At 42.8% G+C, this 18,506-nt stretch overlaps 2 gene segments (V, D, J or C); both read right to left on the reverse strand.

The window, feature by feature from the left end:
- Positions 1–18,506, reverse strand: part of LOC310649022 (Ig gamma chain C region-like) — an 83,440-nt gene that overhangs the window by 44,631 nt on the left and 20,303 nt on the right.
- The window catches only part of LOC310649326 (Ig heavy chain C region, membrane-bound form-like), a 58,522-nt gene that overhangs the window by 18,973 nt on the left and 21,043 nt on the right, over positions 1–18,506 (reverse strand). Inside the window, exons 2-5 of the C gene segment in view lie at positions 13,382–13,675; positions 11,882–12,217; positions 8,364–8,687; positions 3,322–3,642 (exon numbers count right to left, since the gene is read on the reverse strand).

The following is an 18,506-nucleotide window of genomic DNA, read 5'->3' on the forward strand; positions in this document are numbered from 1 at the left end:
AGATTGCCCACAGTATATGTCTCTTAAAGTCATAGCAGGATACCTGTTTGCATAACCAGAGGACAGAAAAGTCTAATCACCTCAGTGGATAAAAAAAGAAAGAACAGTAAATGTATGATATAACTTCAAATATCTTAGTCTAGGACAGAGTTCACCAGAAGCATCCAAAGAAATATTAAACAACTATGGAAGTGCTTGTTCTTCTCATTAAATATATGTTAGGGTTAAGTGCTATATGTACAGACATGGTAATGTATAGACATGGTAATCTGATGCACTAGATCTGGGCTGTCAAACTTGCAACATCACGGGACGACTCGCGATTGGGTAGACATGATTTCACCATTATTTTATTTATTTATTTAATTTATTTTATTTTAATCCCATTTATATCCCGCCCTTCTCCGAAGACTCAGGGCGGCTTACAATTTAAGCACAAACCAATGTGCTTAGCAATAGCCTTCATTCTATGTATATGCCTGCTTATTAGGGCTTTCGCCCCCCCCCAAGCGGCATTATTACAAAGTCAGCTTATTGCCCCCAACAATCTGGGTGCTCATTTTACCTACCTCAGAAGGATGGAAGGCTGAGTCAACCTTGAGCCTGGTGGGATGTGAACCTGCACTAATTGCAGGCAGCTGGTGTTACTTAAGGAGGCATTAGCCCACTGCTCCACCAAGGCTCCACCATGACACATCTGGCCCACGGGCTGGCGATTTGACACCCCTGCACTAGATGGTTTATATGATAACAAGGGAGTGAATACAGCATTTTCCAAAGCATTTGAGACATTAAAAATAAAATAAAATAGTACCACCTAATGTTTGGTTTGGGATAGGAAGCTAAGCAGGATCAGGCCTGGTTAATATTTGGAAGGGGACACATGTGAAGAATTCCCAGTGGAAGAGGATATTTGTGGCTCAAGGTTGAATTGCAGAGTCCTTGGTGCTCTCTGAGCTGGTGGTTTTCTTGCAGACATTTTATGACCCAAGTACATAACATCTTTGGTGGTAAAGGGAGAGGGGTTTATGGAATGGAGGAAAGTGAAGTGGGTCGTGGTGGTGGTAGAGGAGGAGGAGAAGGAGGAGGAGGAGGAGGTGGAGGAGGAGGAGGAGGAGGAGGAGGAGGACTGTGGGTCATTGGTGCTTTCTCCTGTGAGTTGTTTTCTTGCAGATGTTTCATGATCCAACTAGGGAACATCAGTGGTGGAAGGTAAGGTGTTTGTGGAGCGGAAGAGAAGGAGGAGGAGGATTGTGAGGTCCTTAGTGCTCTCTGAGCTTGGTTGTTTTCCTTCAGACATTTAATTACTAGGTAACATCATCAGTGCTGATGATGGTAATGAAACATCTGCAAGAAAACCATCAAGCTCAGACAGTATCAAGTTTCCAAAGTTGGAGAATTAATTCCAGAACTGAGAGCTAAACTGGGGAGTTGAGAACTTCCCAGGAAGAAGCGGTACCCAACCACTTCTGGACTGCTGCCAAGAAGACCTCACGGACTTGGTTCTTGAAATCAGCAGAAGCTAAGTGTTGACTTGAAGCATTCTTTTACTGTATTATCTCAGGTGAGTTCCCTAAAATGTCAACATTTTCCAATAGAAGAAAAGTGAAACAAAAACCAACCAACCAACCAAAAAAAAAAATAACCCTTCCCCTCTTCTGGTTATTTCCCCCCCCAGTTATTCCTCCACCCCTTCCCCCAATAATTCTTCAGGCAAAAATATGAACCATTTCTTCTGAAAGGACAGAAATGAGCATGGTTGTATGAATGTTCCATCAGTGGTGTTGGATTCAGACGGCTGTTTCACATGGAAAGCTCATTATTAGGATGATTTGCATAATGCATAGACGTGGACGAACTAGCCCATGTCCCTTCTCAATAGCATTTGCGCTGCTCATGGAATTGAAGGTTAAAAATTTAGATACGATGAAATTTATTTTAGCAAGCATTTCACTGAATCAACTCTAATTTCCATATCTTACCCTTGTTGGAGGTACTCTGGGTATGCTTAAAAATATTAGAATTGATTGATATATTTATACATATTTGCTTAAGTCCAGATTATCATTGCTCTTAAGCTTGGAGCCAACGGTTGCAGGAATTGGGTATGTTTGTTTAATGAAAAGAAGGACTAAGGCTGACATGATAGCAGTCTTCCAATATCTAAGGGGTTGACATAAAGAAGAGGGAGTCAAGCTATTCTCCAAAGCACCAGAAGGCAGGACAAGAAGCAACAGATGGAAACTAATCAAGGAGAGAAGCAACCTGGAACTAAGGAGAAATTTCCTGACAGTGAGAACAATTAATCAGTGGAAGAACTTGCCTCCAGAAGTTGTGGGTGCTCCAATGCTGGAGGTTTTTAAGAAGAGGTTGGACAACCATTTGTCTGAAATGTTATAGTGTTTCCTACCTGAGCAGGAGGTTGCACTAGAAGACCACCAAGGTTTCTTCCAACTTTGTTATTTTGTTACGTACAGTAGCTCAACTCAGAGAGGCCGATTATATTCAAATGTTGGTGTTCCATTAATCACAGTAGAGAAAAATATGCAACAGCAAGTTTTTTTTTAAAAAAATCCCACTTATATCCTGCCCTTCTCCGAAGACTCAGGGCGGCTTACAATCTAAGAAGCACAAATCAATGTGCTTAGCAATAGCCTTCATTCTATGTATATGCCTGGTTATTAGGGCTTTCGGCCCACCCCCCCAAGCGGCATTATTACAAAGTCAGCTTATTGCCCCCAACAATCTGGGTCCTCATTTTACCTACCTCGGAAGGATGGAAGGCTGAGTCAACCTTGAGCCTGGTGGGACTCGAACCTGCACTAATTGCAGGCAGCTGGTGTTACTTAAGGAAGCATTAGCCCACTGCTCCACCAAGGCTCAGCAGCTGTTCCTGGACTCTGGATAACATTACACAACTGGATGTAATGGTTTTGCTGGAAAAGGAAGGACCAAATTCTTGCAAGATCTCATAAGGTGTTCTTGCAATTTGGTACAAAATTTCGATGAAGATTTGAATAATTTTGAGGGAAAGGACTCTTATCAGGACCAATATGCATTTTCTGCTGCTCCCTAATATACATTTTCAACTGGGCTCCCTCAGAATAATAACCATGTAGCCCCGCAAATAATAATATTGTTTAGTAATGAGGTCCTTCTTTCCAATAATGGACCTGCCTCTTTGGCTGTGCTCAACCAAAGGATGTTTCTGATCTATGAGCTTTTTAACCCTTTACAGTGAAGAATCTGTTGCAGAAGATCCACGCGCGCCACATAACTCATTGTGATACCTTCAGAGACATCCTTAGAAGGTCCACTTACCAATGGGTACTTTTTCATAGGCCACGTACGGAGTTTGAGAAGCAGGATGGTGGACTATACAGCTGTAGCTCCCTCCTTTTCCTCCTGGTTCATCTCTGCTGATTTTTAAGATGCTATAAATGGAATACCCGTTTGCCATCTCCGTGGCGATCCCGTTATCGTACAGTTTTTCGTCCAGGGACACGTTGTTTCTTTCCCATGAGATGCTAATCTCCGCTGGGGAAAATCCACTCACATCACAGATGAGAATGAGGGCAGTGGTGCTCTTGAGGGAGATCTCTAGGGGGGCTCGAGAAATGACGACGGAGGGCGCTTGCATTTCTAAATTGAAAAAGAAAAGAAAATTGCAGGCTTTTGAAAACAGAAAACAGCATGGTGCATATATATTTGACAATACTCAGAATCTTAGCGTCCCTCTAATTTGTCTGTTTTGGTGCAATTTGTCATTGAGGTGACCTTTTGAGTTAGTCTGGACTCCTGGTGACTAGAGGAAGAGGTCCATGCTTTCCCCCCCCCCCAAGATTGAGGAGCCACTTTCATACCCTAATCACCTTCTGGCTTGACTACAGCATCTGGGGCAATCCTTGAAGACCACTGGGAAGCTTCAAGTGGTCTAGAATGCAGTGGCTCAAACAATAATGGGGGTGGCTCAGTATGCCCATGTAATCTTGGTTTTCTGAGTTGCAAGGATTGGCAAATTGCTTCCAGTTGCAGTTCCATGTGTTGGTGATTATCTATAAAACTTATGGATTACTTGAGGGACTACCTTTCTCCCATAACATCCACCTGGCTGATTCAAACAAATAGGGTTGGCATATTTTGGGTTCCTTTGATCAAACATCTCACAGGGCCCTGGAAGAATGAGTCCTCTACAGCACCACCTGCCACCAGTCTTCCAGTCCAACCTCCTGCTCAGACAGGAAACCCTATACTATTTCAGACAAACAGTTGTCCAATCTCTTCTTAAAAACCTCCAGGGATGGAGCACATACAACTTCTGAAGGCAAGTCATTCCATGAATTAATTGTTTTCACTGTCAGGAAATTTCTCCTTAGTTGTAGGTTGCTACATCCCACTGTAGGGATGCGGTGGCTCAGTGGGTTAGGACGCTGAGCTTGTCGATCAGAAGGCCGGCAGTTTGGCGGGTCAAATCCCGAGTGCCGCGTAACAGAGTGAGCGCCTGTTACTCATCCCAGCTTCTGCCAACCTAGCAGTTCTCGGACAAGCACTGGCTCTTCGGCTTTGAAACGGAGATGAACACCGGCCCCTAGAGTCGGAAACGACTAGCATGCATGTGCGGGGGAACCTTTACCTTTACCTTTTTTTTACATCCCATTGTACTACTGTTTAGAAGAGATGTGAAGATATGGGTCGTCTCTCAGGCCTTTGGCAGGGAATATTGATATCCTTTGACGGATTGTACTTTTCATCTTTTATCTTAATCTTTTACTGGTTTTAGAGCAGTTTCTTTGTATGATTGTTGGGAGCTGCCCCAAATTATTGAACGTTGGGTGGCATGCAACTTTACCATTAACATCACATGGAAGTGATTTTTCAAAATCTTTTTCCTACCACAAGGAGTGAGTGACTGGCCCACAGGCACACAGCTGGCTTTCTTGATTAACAGCTAGAGTCTCCCCTGTCTAAGTCCAGTCTTTTTAACCACTGACTGGCTATCATTGCTAATTTAAGTCCTGATTTTTGTCCCATGCTTCTCTTTCCCCAGATCTAACCAATCAGTAATTTCACAGCCAAGCGCATACAGAGAGGCAGCCCAAAGCATATTGTGTGCAAAGTGGCAATGAACTCTGCCACTTTTGCACATGTGTCGTGATGTCAAAGCATGCACATAAGGGGTGGGGCTTGGGCGATGACATCACAACTCCTGGGTCATGCTGACAAAGGTTCAATGGACACCCCTGTGCATGGGAAATATGATGATCTTCTAGTACTGAACTGCCATTCCAATCTGGCTGTATCCTATCACAGACAACCAAATATTATAGACAATAATGCTTGAGGCACCACTGTGATTGCACAATTTTTTTTTGCCTTTTAATTATCTGAAAAAAGAGTCTGCCTTTTTCTCCTGGTAAAGCAATGAGGCAGGATATTTATTTCATTTTTTAGGGAAATTTAAGACCAGGGAAGATGTTACCTCCTTCTCTAATCTAGGGGAAGAATAGAAATTATTTTAGAAGGATGTAGTTGTTTTTTTTAAAAAATGTATTTCTTAGTTTTGTATCCCATCTTTCCTTACCATGTTTTCCCCAAAATAAAACCGAACCGGAAAATAAACTCTAGCATGATTTTTCAGGGCACTCTTAATGTAAGCCCCACCCCCAAAATAAGCCCCAGTTAAGATTCTCAGCCAGAAAGATGCATTTAGTACCATATTTCCCCAAATATAAGCTCTAACTGAAAAATAAGCCCTAATGCATCTTTTGCAGCAAAAATTAATATAAGACCTGATCTTATTCGGGGGGAAACATTGTCACTTACATGGGAATTCTTACATCTATAATTATAACACTCTCCTCTCAATGAGATTTGCCTATCTCATTTGCCTACTGAAGGGGCATGCTATGGACCCCGTCAGTCAAGGAATTCTGGCTGAGGGGATCCAGAAGTGAGCCTTTTCTGCCGTGGTTCCATCCCTGGAACACTGTACCCCAAAGATGAGCTTTGCCCTCAAGCTCTTGGACTTCTGAAATGGCCTGAAGAACTGGCTCTTCATGAGGCCCCAATGGGGATATATCAGATTGAAAGTGGTTAATGGACTGAGATAAGATCCCACCTCCTCAGTGTGTGCATTTTGCTCCCTTTGTGAACTTTTAAGTCAGTGTTAGTGCTAATATTTATTTAATGTTTTAATATATTATTGCATTGCTTTTCTTGGTTGTAAGCTGAGTAGTCATCTCTTGATGAGATGGGTAGCATACAGCAATAGCACTAAGACTTATATACTGCTTCATAATGCTTTACAGCTCTCTCTAAGCAGTTTACAGAGTCAGCATCTTACCCCCAACAATCTGGGTCCTCATTTTACCAACCTCGGAAGGATGGAAGGCTGAGTCAACCTTGAGCTGGTGAGAATCGAACTGCTGGCAGTTGGCAGAGTTAGCCTGCAATATTGCATTCTAACCACTGCGTCACCACTACTGCGCTAAAGAAACAAACAACACATTGAGGTAGGCTGGTCCAGAGTTACCCTGTGAGCTTTAAGGCTGGGGGTGACCTTGACTTTTCCCAATCATTGTCTAAACTTTTCACAGTGCCTCTCAAGATGTGTTTCTGCATATCTCATGTGTGAAACCTCTCTATTTGGTAGAAGATTGGATTTGAAGAACTCTCCCTTGGTCAATTCTTTAGTTCTAATTGCTCTCTCAAGATAGTTGTTTCAGAAATCTTCTGTTTGGGTAGATGTAGGGGTGACCTGATAGCAGTGTTTCAATATTTGAGGAGCTTCCACAAAGAAGAGGGGGAGGGGTCAACCTGGACCGGGATGCCTTGCGTACAGTCACTTATGCGCTCGTGACCTCTCGTCTGGACTACTGTACTGCTCTCTACATGGGGCTGCCCTTGAAGACCACTCGGAGGCTCCAACTGGTGGAGAATGCAGCTGCGCGAGTTGTGCTGGGAGTCTCCCGATACTCCCAAGTTACACCTTTGCTCCACGAGCTGCATTGGCTGCCGGTTGCCCTCCGGGTGAGATTCAAGGTGTTGGTAATGACTTACAAAGCCCTACATGGCATGGGTCCGGATTACCTACGGCAACACCTGCGGCAGGCGTCAACTTCCCTCTGCCCAGTGCGCTCCCACAGAGAGGGCCTCCTCAGGGTGCCTCTGATCAAAGAATGTCGATTGGTGGCCCCGAGGGGGAGGGCGTTCTCTGTGGCCGCACCAGACCTGTGGAACCACTTGGCGGTCGAGCTCCGGATGGCCCCCGACCTTCGCTCCTTCTGGCGGGATCTAAAAACTTATTTATTTGAGCAATGCGGCCTGGTTTGATGAGTTAAGGGTTGGGGTTTTATAATGGTTTTTAATTACTGTTTATATCGGGCATAATATTTAATTGTTTTTTAACTTTTGTACTTTGTTTTTAATATTTATTGTCCTGTACACCGCCCTGAGTCCTTCGGGAGAAGGGTGGTATAAAAATTTAATAAATATAAATATATAAATATAAATATAAACCTATTCTGCAAAGCACCCGAAGGCAGGACAAGAAGAAATGGATAGAAACTAATCAAAGAGAGAACCAAAGTAGAACTAAGAAGAAATTTCTGACATTTAGAAAATTTAATCAGTGGGACGGCTGGCCTTCAGAAGTTGTGGGTGCTCCAACACTGGAAGTTTTTAAGGAGAGATTGGACAACCATTTATCTGAATTGGTGTAGGATTTCCTTCCTGAGCAGGGGGTTGGACTAGAAGATCTCCAAGGCCCCTTCCAACTCTGTTATTCTCTTAGATAAAATTTTCCATCTCTAGATAGACATTTAAAATATTGTGAGTAGGCTGTACACATCACCCTCCCAGCCATGATTTTCCGACCTTCAAAAACATGGAAGGAGACAAAACAACAAGGAAGGAAAGGGTGAATTTGTGAAGACGGGCCATGTAAAAGATTGTGAGGAAGCTGAAAAAGAACTTGGGGAAATTCTAGACCTCTATTGATATGAGAAGAACTCGCCGGTAGCTTTATCACATACACATCAGCCTAAGATGCAAAAAAACAAACAAAAAAAAACAAAACCCTAAGAAAAGCCAATTCAAAATGTTCAGAGAAACTCTACCTTAATGAAGTCACTCTTATGGTTAGTAGGCTGTGCACATCACCCTCCCAGCCATGATTTTCTGGCCTTCAAAAATGTGGAGGGAGACAGAATGGCAAGGGAGGAAAGGGTGAATTTGTGAAGACAAATCCCTATCATAACCACGAAGATTCTTTATTCCTGTTTTGTGTATTAAAACTTTTTATTTTGAAGATATGTGGTTCTTGCTTCCTTGATGGGCCCTAAGGGGCTTGGCGGTCTACTCACGAGTAGCCTTCTTGATGGTGATGGCTTCTGTGCGTTCTTCAAAGCAGCCTCCGGTTACTTTGCAGGCAAAGATGGTGCCCTTTGTCCATTGTTCCAAAGACACTGAATGGTTACTTCTCAACTTCTGGCTTCCGTTAGTGTCTGTCGTCAACTTCTCAGTCACACCCTGACTGCTGGGTTTGCCATCCACAAGCCAGGCGATCTGAGCACTTTCAAGGTTAGGAGAAATCACGGTACAGACTAGGACGGCTGACTTAGCAAGTAGGCTTCTGTAAGATGGCTTGGTAATAAACATGGTGGGCTGAATCATGCAACCGTAGCACACTGTGGAGAAGGCCAGGAGAGAGATGACACAAGGATTATAATACTGTTTGAAGATAATGCTCTTGTTTTCATGGGGAGAAATCTTTAATAATTCATTAACAGTGACATAGTTGCTAAGAAGTTGCAAGCCTGAGTAGCTTCTTTAAAGATAAAAAATATTCAAGAAAACCAAGCGAGACGCTTGTTGAAAAGCTGCCCATGAAAAGCTCTAACATCAAGGTTGATGTTTATATATTTACATCTATATCTACCTAGTTGTTTGACCAACCACTCACTAAATAACTCAGCAAAGATTAAAAATCATAAGAAAGTACAACAATAAAATCATGAATTGTAAGGACCTTCTTAAAAGTTGGCATGTAGATTATTTCTACTTTGGTCTATATATTCTCTGTCTCGGATTTCAATGAACAAAATAAAATCGAAGCCTACTACTTCGATAAAGGAGAATATTTGTAGCTCAGGGTTGAAATGAGGGGTCCTTGGTGCTCTCTGACCTTGGTGGTTTTCTTGCAGACCTTTCATGACCCAACTAGGTAACATGACCAGTGCTACCGGTAGTAAGGAGTGGGGTTTGCCCTCAGTTCATATTCAGTGTTTGCAAGAGTGATCTTGGTGGCTTTTTGGTTGGGCTGTTTACTGTTGACTATTTCTGGCGCTTCCCTGATTGGGATATTATTTACTTGATTGTTGGTCTGATGTTAATCACTGTTCGCAGATGACTAGCAGATGACTACCTAGTTTGGATAATGTCTCCAAGACAACAACCAAGCTCAGAGAGCACCAAGGAGCCCACCCCACCCTCCTTATATCACATCATTAAGCTAAACCCCAGCTAGATTACATTGTGAAGATATGGTTAGCAGAACCTTCATAGGTCTCCACGGAGTTCTTTAAAGAGATGCATTTTCATAGATCTACAAAACTATGATAGGGAGGTGGTGGCCTTGAAGTCTGAAAGTTGGCTGCGTCTTCAGTTTGAGCATGGGTTCCATGGAGATGGCTTTCCCTTAAATCTTAAGTCAGAAATAGTATAGGGTGTCCTGCTTGAGCAGGGGGTTGGACTAGATGACCTACCAACAACGTCTCTTCCAACTCTGTTAATCTGTATCTAGGATCCTCAGCCAGCCTTCTGTATTAGGTTCCAATGGATGTGCAGATTCATTTTGAAAAAGATTGTTTTAGGGATATCCAAGCCCTAAACAGGTTCGCCTGGTGCGCCAGTTGCGGCCCTATCTGGACTGAGACACCCTACGTACAGTCACTCATGCGCTTGTGACCTCCCGGATAGACTACTGCAATGCTCTCTACATGGGGCTGCCCTTGAGGACCACTCGGAGGCTTCAGCTGGTGCAGAATGCAGCTGCGCGAGTTGTGATGGGGGTCTCCCGATACTCCCATGTAATGCCTCTCCTCCATGAGCTGCATTGGCTTCCAGTTGCCCTCCGGGTGAGATTCAAGGTGCTGGTGATGACCTATAAAGCCCTAAATGGCATGGGTCCGGATTATCTTAGGGAGCACCTGCTGCCAGCATCCACTTCCCATTGTCCTGTGCGCTCCCACAGGGAGGGTCTCCTCAGGGTCCTGCCAGTCAGGGAGTGCCGGCGGCCGATCCCCAGGGGGAGGGCGTTCTCTGTGGGCGCACCTGCCCTATGGAATCAACTGCCAACGGAACTCCGGATCGCCCCCGACCTTCGCTGGGACCTAAAAACTTGGCTATTTGACTTAGCTGGCCTGGACTGTGGGGTTTTAAGGTTTTAAATTTTAAACTTTAAACTCTTTTGGGGCTATTAATTTTATTTTATTTTAATTTGTACACTACACCGTTTTAATTCGCCCTGTAAACCGCCCTGAGTCCCTTGGGAAAAGGGCGGTATACAAATTGAAACAAACAAATAAATAAATAAATTATATGAGGCTTTAAAAATTTAATTTAATTTAATTATTTAATTTAATTTAAGTGGTGTGTGTGCTCACACACAAAGCTCCATTTGCACGTAGCTATAGCAATGGTACTTAGACATATACCACTTCACGGTGCTTTACAGCCCTCTTTTGAGTTTGTTGTTTGGTTGCTAAGTTGTATCGGACTCTGCAACCCTATAGCACAGGGATTTTCAACCTTTTCACCCATTGTACCACTTTTAGGATATGGCAACATCCGAGGACCACCAGTCGCCTAGCAAGGTGTCAAAAACTTGATGACCAAAAAAAAAGGAAAAAAGTGATGAAGTACAGGTAGTCCTCAACTTACAACAGTTCGCTTAGTGACTGAAGTTACAATGGCACCGAAAAAAGTGCCTCCCAAGCCACAGCCGAGCAAGACACCTGCCTGCCCACCTTGTGGCGCTGTTCCTCCTGTCCGAGGTTTTCATTGTTGTGAACATTTTTGTTGAGGATTGGCAGCAGGGGTGGAGTGGGGGGTTGGTTTTTATTCCCCCCATCTGCTGGGTGGTTGCAGCAGGTTTTGGTCACTTCACATGACCCTGGGACACTGTGACCGTCATAAATATGAATCAGTTGCCAAGCATCTGATTGTAAATCACAGGACCCTGGAGATGCTGCAACATTCCAGCTGATTGGCACTTCTTCTGGGCTCAGCAGAAGCACCAGGATTAGTGCTGAGCTTCAGCTGGAGTCTGACACTTATGCTGGTGCTTCCGCTGAGCCCTAGCAGCCTTGCAGCTCCAGCCATCTCTCACTCAGGCTTGTGTGGTGCTGCCACTGGTTCAGCTCATTCCCCTCCCCAGCTACCACTTTTCTAGGATGATTGTGTACCAGCTGCCAGGTGCCAATGTACCACAGGTGGTACCAGTACCACTGGTTGAAAAGCCCTGGTTTACAGAGTCATCCTATTGTCCCCAACAATCTGGGTCCCCATTTTATCAACCTTGGAAGGATGGAAGGCTGAGTCAACCTTGAGCCAGTGAGAATCGAACTGCCAAACTGTTAGCAGCCGTCCATCAACAAAAGTAGCCTGCAGTACTATATTTATAACCACTGTGCCACCATGGCTCATGCACCCCCTGCTCATGCAGAACTGTCTCCTCTTCCCCCCTGCTACCTCTGCTGGTTCATAAAGCCGGAAAGCTTGGGAACCGCTGCATTAATTGATGATCTGGCTAGATTGCTTCTTACCCATCCATCATTCTGTAGCTGATAAACCCTTGCCACTTTAGGGTGGCAATCCTCACCTTGACATTTGCTGGTGTTATGCATTGTGATGTTTTGACTGCCTGGCGGGCGAGTCACTTTACAGGTGTAGAGGTCCCCTTTGTCCCAGCTCTCTTTGCTGATGTTCAGGTGGGTGAAACTGGAGTAAGCGCTACCCTTTCCTTGAACAGTTCTCAAGGCCACCTCTTCTTTCTCTTGCATCTTCACTCCATTCTTCAGCCATTCCACCTCAGCTTTCCCACTACTGAGGCTTCTCAAGAAGCACACCAGCTCCACACTGACCACTGAGCTCTGTTTGCCACAGCCGGGGGTTAAGATCTGAACATCAACTGGCTTCTGAGGTTGCCAGATGCAATCTGAGAATAGAAAGTAGAAAAATGTTATTGTTTGTTGGAAGAGCTATTCTTAAGAAATGCTTGTAGTTAGAGAAGACTATTTTCTTTACTGGAGACAAATTGCTTGTGTGTCCAATAACACTTGGCTAATCCTCTCCTCTCCTCTCCTCTCCTCTCCTCTCCTCTCCTCTCCTCTCCTCTCTTCCACACTGCTCTCTACTCTCTACTCCTCTCTACTAACCTATGTTCCTGGCATTCTGCCCACTAGCAAATAAGGAGAACATCACCTGTTTCCCCTTAACTTAAACATGTATAGGAAACAAGCCAAACTTAGATTCCAATGATTTTTTTTGTGTGTGGTTTGATGTACTTTGGAAGGGGTAGGGTAAGCTTCCTATGATATTTGTGAATGCTCCATCACTGGAAGTTTTTAAGAAGAGACTGGACAACCACTTGTCTGAAATGGTAAAGGGATTCCTGCTTGATCAGGGGAAGACCTCCAAAGTCTCTTCCAATCCTGTTATTCTGTTCTATTCTAGTTCCAAACAATTACTATTTTTGAAGGTCAAAGATGCTAAACTTAACTGACTTTAGAAGCAAGTTGATAACCTGTTCAAGAGTCTGAACAGGATGTTATCTTCGGAATCTAGATCTTTGGTCATCTCCAGATTGTCCTGATGGGCAAACCTGTCTCCTGTCATCAAGAGAACCTGAATGTGACTATAGCATGGCCTCAACAAGTGTGGTGCCCACCTAATTTCATTTGGAGCCAGAAGGTTAAGCAACATCAGGTCTGGGTAGTATTTGAATTGGAGAGTTTAGGGCAGACATGTCAAACTCACGACATCACATGACGTCGTGCAACGTATCGGCGCTTTTTCCCCATTGCCAGCAATGGGGTGGGCGCAGTTCCCTCGTGACGCATCCAGCCTGTGGGCCGGCAGTTTGACACCCCTGGTTTAGGGAATCCCAGGACTGTAGGCTGGACTGGCAAGTAAAAAAAAACCCATAAGAAGGTAACAGGAAAGCTAATTCTGTCCCATTGCCAAGAAAACAGCATAGATGCATCCTTCTATGGTCACCTTCTGTGTTTCTACAGAACACTATTCCTCCAAGCTGGACCTACACATCTGGCAGAGTCCCAGCTCCTATGGTGGACTTAACCTCCCTCTTGAAGAAACTTACATTTGTGTCTGAAGATAGCTGGGTGAAGTTCAGTCTTGTCTTTTACAAAGCATTTGTAACTGACTTCAGAGGAGGTGGGGGAAGAGACGGTGAGTTGACTTGCTGTGATCAAGCCTCCACTCGTTAGCTGCGCCGAGAATTCTTTCTGTTCTGGAAGGTTAGGTTCCCACGTGATTTCCAAAGAATTTGTACCATATTGAATGAGCAGACAAGCAAAAGTTACCACACTAGAATCTTCCTTGCTGGAGCTACAGCAGGGCCAAAGGGGAAAGATGACAGGATTTTGTTGTTGTTCTGTAGAAGAGAGAGGAAAAAAGAAGAAGAGGAAAGTGATGAGAAGTGACACCAACCATTACAGGTTGGAAACCAATCTTAAAATGAATTCAGTTATGCTAAGTTAAATTTAATTTAATTAACAGCAGGATCCAATCCGGATCACTCACGGGGATGAAAGGCTTAGTCTTCTGAACTTTCAGATTTGTGCTGGCACCCATCCTCAGAAACTTCTCTCTAGCAGAGTGTGTGCTTTGCACTATTCTGTGTGTGGTATTTATATGGTGCCAGTTGTGTGTGTAGCTTTTTAGTTGTTGATTGGGGTGTTGATGGCTGGCTAGTAAGTCATCGGATGTTGTTTCCTCGTGCTGCCAAGCCCTTACCTCCTAAGGAATTGATAGGCTGGTGGTAAATCAGCACTGCTGTTGACTGATTTATTTAAGGAAACAACAGCCAATGATTTCATAGCCAGCCATCAACACCCCAATCAACAACTCATGCTGTTGATTGATTGATTGATTGATTTTTCTCTTTCTTCAATAATCAAGGCTTAATATTTTAAAACATAGAAACTTCCCACTATATGCATAACACAAACAATATAACCAAAACTGGAATTATAAAATTGAATTTAATTAAATTAATTCAACTTGGTAGAAGTTATTAATTTCATAAACAAAGGCAAAGATATGGGACCCAGGATAATGTTGCAGGATCCAAATAATAATAATAATAATAATAATAATAATAATAATAATAATAATAATAATAATAATAATAATAATAATAATAATAATAATAATAATAATAATTTAATTTCTATACCGCCCTTCTCCCGAAGGACTCAGGGAGGTGTACAGGGCAATACAATAAAATATAACATATAAAAATTAAAAAAAATATTAAATATTACAGCCCAATTCAATACATTAATACAATAACATTAAAATACCCCTAAACCCATCAGATCAAACCATTGGCTATTGTTTCCTTAAATAAATCAGTCAACAGCAGTGCTGATTTACCACCAGCCTATCAAGTACTTAGCAGATGAGGGCTTGGCAGCACAAGGAAACAACATCCGATGACTTAATAGCCAGCCATCAACACCCCAATCAACAACTAAAAAGCCACACACACAACAGGCACCATATAAATACCACACACAGACTAGCCTAAAACACACACTCTGCTAGACAGAAGTTCCCTGAAGATGGGTTCTGGCATAAGTCTGAGAACTTGAAAGAACAAAACCTCTAGTGCTGGTGACTGATCCAAATTGGATCCTGCAACATTATCCTGGGTCCCATATGTTTGCCTTCATTTATGAATAATAACTTCTACCAAGTTTAATTAAAAGGGACGCGGTGGCTCAGTGGGTTAGGACGCTGAGCTTGTCGATCAGAAGGTCAGCAGTTTGGCGGGTCGAATCCCGAGTGCCGCGTAACAGAGTGAGCGCCTGTTACTCGTCCCAGCTTCTGCCAACCTAGCAGTTCGAAAGCACATAAAAATGCAAGTAGAAAAATAGGGACCACTACGGTGGGAAGGTAACAGCATTCCGTGCGCCTTTGGCATCCAGTCATGCCGGCCACATGACCACGGAGATGTCCTCGGACAAGCGCTGGCTCTTCGGCTTTGAAACGGAGATGAGCACCGGCCCCTAGAGTTGGAAACGACTAGCACGCACGTGCGGGGGAACCTTTACCTTTACCAAGTTTAATTAATTTAATTAAATTCAATTTTAATTCCAGTTTTGGTTATATTGTTTATGTTATACCTATAATGTGAAGTTATTATGTTTTTAAATATTAAGCCTTGATTATTGAAGAAAGAGAAAAGTCAATCAACCAATCAATCAATCACCATCAATCAGTCAGACATGCTATAGCTTAAAGCAGGGGTGTCCAACCTTTTGGCTTGCCCGGGCCACATCAAGTGAAGAGGAATTGTCTTAGAGGGTATATAAAATATAACAATATAGTTAATGTATATAACTAGTGATATGGAAGCCTAGTGGTGAAGATGCTTGCCTCCCACTCAGAATGTTGAGAGTTCAATCCTAGGTAGCAGATATTTCTCTCCTAGGGCACAAAGAAAAAATATGTGCTGTGAACTCCACATAGGCATCAGGAAGGGCATCCAGCTAGTAAATGCTCAGCTGTCTCCAGTCATCTTAACTCTACCCTGAATTAATGGGTTACAGGGTCATAAAAAGGGATATTTTTAGTGCATATAAATAACAACTTCCTTTATTTTTATGTTTTTTTATTATGATCTTATAGGGGTACATTAGCAGCTGTCCAGGGCCACATGTTACCCACGGGCTGTGGATTGAACACACTTGGCTTAAAGTCTTTAAGGGGTTTTATAAAACTGGTTTTTTCCTGAAATATTGTATTTTTGGCTGAATGTCAGTAAACAGAATTATACTCACTTGGATTTTATTATGATGAAACACTAAGATACCTGTAGAAAAAGGACTGGCAGAAATTGGGGGTAGAGTTAAAAGAGGGATTAGCCTAGAACCCTACATAGCCATAAGTGAACTAGGTCCACACACACACACCCCCTGAATTTTGTTTACCCTTATCTAACTCCAAACAGGTGCTAATCATTAATTAAGAAGATTCCTGTGCATAGCAATAAATTAGCAATAAATTGGTTTAATTAGACCTTTATGTGTGGATCTGGTCTTTCATGTCTGGGAGTGATAGTCTCAATTAACCAAATTAATGTAAGATGTGAAAGACCAAATATACAAAAAAATTACAAAGAAACTCTCTTTGCAGGAAGGTCTCGTCAACTATCAGCACCAACCATCAGCCAAACTTCTAGGAATTTCCTAGTGCAGGCATCTTCAAATGGGCCCCTTTTATGACTTGTGGACTTCAACTCCAAGAATTCCTCAGCCAGCATGCCTGACTGAGGAATTCTGGGAAGTGAAGTCCACAAGTCATAAAAGGACCAAGTTTGAAGACCCACCCTACCCTAGTGTTTTGAGATTTTGCTTGGTCTAGGATGCTCAGTTTCCAAGCTGAAACTATGGTTGAGTCTGTCCATGTGTTGTGAGATTAAGTATTTTTTATTGTGTCTCCTGACTGCTAGCTGATGTTCATGGATGGGCTTTGCTGATCTTTTGTAATAGAGTGCATGGGTGATCTTGAGAAAGAAGAGAATTGAATTAAATTGAATGCATTATTTGGCCAAGGAATTTGTCTCTGGTGCAAAAAAATAAAAAAAAAATAAATCAGACAAGGGGGCAGCAGCCTGCAGTTTCTTAATGGTCAGAGAAAACTTCCAGATATTGGTCTTCCCAGGCAAACTAAAAAGTAAACGTGACTAGATGCACTAAATCAGGGGTAGGGAACCTTGGCTCTTTTATGACTTGTGGACTTCAACTCCCAGAATTCCTGAGTCAGCATAGCTGAGTCAGAAATTCTGGGAGTTGAAGTCCACGAGTCATAAAAGAGCCAAGGTTGCCTACCCCTGCACTAAATCTACTCTACTGCAAGCCCAAATTAAAATAATCTTGCAAGTCTGAAGGTAAAAATCTTTCTGCTCTCTACTTTTAACTCCTTGCTCCATTAGTGTGGATCCTTCCTTAGTTTCTTTCTCTGACAAGCAACTGTGGGATTGTCCCCTTCTTGTCTCATTGTTTCCTAGGCAACATCTTTTCTACTTTTTTTCTCAAGGTCACCAATGCATTCCATGATACCTTCCAGTGAAGCTCGACATTCAGACAAATCAGCCATCAACAGACAAATAGAGATAAACTACATTTACACACCATTCAAAAGAGACAATAAAAAAGCTAAGAAGGAAACAAAAAGACCAGAACATATCCTCTCAAGCCATTGCGACCCAGATAAGCAGGGATTAACACCAGACAAACAATAAAGCAGAGAACCATACCCTAATCAGGAAATTACCAAGGAGAAAACATTGGCGGAGCAAGCTACTATATATATAAAAACAGGAAGCAATCCCCACATTCACTAGTTATGGCGACATTATCTCATCAGGTAATGAAACAACTTCAAGAAGCAAATTCAGGAGCACCAAGGATTCCACATTAAGAAATTATATGTCCGTTCATTTTTCTGGCAAAGGCATCCTGTGCTTGGTTGCTGAAGAAACACGAAATATAAATAATAAAGGATTGCATGTTGTATAGGGCTGTGAGACATATATAGATGAATCAACTGAGAGTAAGCCCCTATGAATATTTTTTTTTTGCCTGTGACTCTATAAGGCTTGGATGTTGTTTTTAGGGAAATTTACATTCTTGAGGTTGAGAAGTTTGCTAAGCTTCTGATAAATATCTGGGGAAGTCAATGTTTTAGAGGTCTTGTGGGAACTATTGCTTGAAGAACTCAACCTATGGGAAAACTACAGTCTACATGTAGTCAAGGATTGAGGTACTGTAAAACTTCCTTTCTCCCACAGTCAAGTCACCCGAGTCTTTTTTAAAGAGGGTAAACCAGAAATTTCAGTCTCTAAGTACAACATCCATAACACTCTCTTCAGTACTGTGTAGGCTGGAGTCTCCAACACCACATGCTTCATGACAGAAAATTGCCCAGAGGAACAAGGTACAGGGGTAGGGCAACCTCGGCTCCTTTATGACTTGTGCACTTCAACTCCCAGAATTCCTGAGTCAGCATAGTTGACTCAGGAATTCTGGGAGTTGAAGTCCATAAGTCATAAAAGAGCTGAGGTTGCCTACCCCTGAACTTGGAAATGACCCACAGGGACCAGGATCCAAGTTAAGGAAAAGAATATGAGCATATGAACTGAATTTTAAGTAGGACTTCAGACGTGACCAAAGGAACAAAAAAATTGCCCCCTACAA

This window comes from Vipera ursinii, assembly GCF_947247035.1.
Source record: "Vipera ursinii genome assembly, chromosome: Z".
NCBI classification, from domain to species: domain Eukaryota; kingdom Metazoa; phylum Chordata; class Lepidosauria; order Squamata; family Viperidae; genus Vipera; species Vipera ursinii.